The 1,639-nt window shown below is 38.3% G+C and overlaps 1 non-coding gene across 1 annotated transcript; it reads right to left on the bottom strand.

Moving 5' to 3' along the window:
• Nucleotides 1-899: 899 nt before the first annotated feature.
• On the bottom strand, nt 900-1,032 carry LOC125999789 (small nucleolar RNA SNORA51). The gene has a single exon (XR_007492259.1). It is a non-coding gene; the product is annotated as a small nucleolar RNA SNORA51 (small nucleolar RNA).
• Between the last annotated feature and the right edge of the window lie 607 nt (nt 1,033-1,639).

Raw genomic sequence — 1,639 nt, 5'->3', positions numbered from 1 at the left:
CACGGAAGGCTCACGGGAAGGCAGACTCCCCGGAAAGCTAACAGGAAGGCAGGCTGGCAGATGGGCCGCACCCAGGATGAAATCAGGCCAAAAATGCAGGACAGCAGAGTAGAGAGGAAGAAGGGTGCTGGCATCTGAGATCCAGCGAAGTTCAGTGGCTCCTCCCTTTCTGGGCGTGTCGACTCACCTCCACGGAAGGCTCACGGGAAGGCAGACTCCCCGGAAAGTTCACAGGAAGGCAGGCTGGCTGATGAGCCGCACCCAGGGTGAAATCAGGCCGAAAATGCAGGACAGCAGAGTAGAGAGGCAGAAGGGTGCTGGCATCTGAGATCCAGCGAAGTTCACTCTACTTTTTCTTATTGGTTGTTTCTTTGTCAACTTTGGGAATTAGCAAGATATGTTCTTCATAAAAGAAATTAGGGAGGATTCCTCTCTTTGTGATATTTTAAAGAATCTAAGGATCAATGGTAGAAGATCATTTCTGAATGTTAGATAAAATTAGCTTGTAATACCACATAGTTCTGGTCTTCTTTTTCATGGGGAGTTTCTTTATGATTGTTTCAATTTTCTTGCCTTTGGTTGGCTTATTTAGTTTTATAATTATTTCTTGTTAAGTCACGTGAGATGGTATTTTTGCATAAATCTGTCTATTTTATCTGGGTTCTCTAACTTACCGGAATATAGTTGTTCATAATAAGCCAAGTGATGTATTATTTTCCTTAAAGTTCTGTCATATTTTTTTATCCTTTAGTTTGTGATTTCATTTATTTGAATTTTTTCATTTTTTTTCTTTGTGAGTCTTGACAGCAGTTTGTCTGTCTTGATTATTCTTTTAAAAAAAGAGCTCCTCATTTCATTTATTCTTTGCATTTTTCCTTTCTTTCTTTTTATTTCTTTTTTTTTGTCTCCCCATTCACAATACAGACCAGGCAAATGGCTTAGTTTGAGGTATATATGGGGAGCATTTACTGTACCTTCTCTTTCTATGCAGTCAGTGTAAAGAACACAGCCTGTGGTAAGCATTGGGAGGCTTTATCTTTTCTTTTTTTTCTTTTTTGATTTTTTATATATGTAAAAAAACTCTTCACCAGTGCAACATTCCAATCACCAATATCTCAAGTGTCCTTCCTCCACACCCCACACTGGCCTGTACTCTAGACAAGTTTTCTACTTCCCTCATTCATTCACATTTTTTATGACAGTACTTAGTATAATTATTTCTGTGACTGCACTAAACAATCCCTGTGGTGAGCTCATGTCGAGAGCTGGACCCTCTAGTCCTCCTCTATTTTGTCTCTGAGAATCATTACACACATATTTTTTGTTTTCCAAAAACCATTAGATGAGTGAGACCATTTTGTGTTTATCTCTCTCCCTCTGACTTATTTCACTTAGCCTAATAGATTCCATATATATCCATGTATAGGAAAATTTCATGACTTCATCTCTTCTGACGAATGCAGAAACTTTATTAGAAACTTGATGCCAGTATACATGAGAACCCAAAAGAAATGGATAAATTTTTGAACTCTTATAATCTTCCATGGTTTAAAAAGGAGGATGTAACATATCTAAACACCCCTATCACTATTGAGGAAAATAAAACGGTAATAATGTCTCCCCAAAAAGAAAAGCCCAG

The sequence above is a fragment of the Suncus etruscus genome, chromosome X, assembly GCF_024139225.1.
Source record: "Suncus etruscus isolate mSunEtr1 chromosome X, mSunEtr1.pri.cur, whole genome shotgun sequence".
In the NCBI taxonomy this organism is placed as follows: Eukaryota; Metazoa; Chordata; class Mammalia; order Eulipotyphla; family Soricidae; genus Suncus; species Suncus etruscus.
The sequence above is the reverse complement of the archived record's forward strand: the minus strand, read 5'-3'. Positions and strand labels throughout refer to the sequence as shown.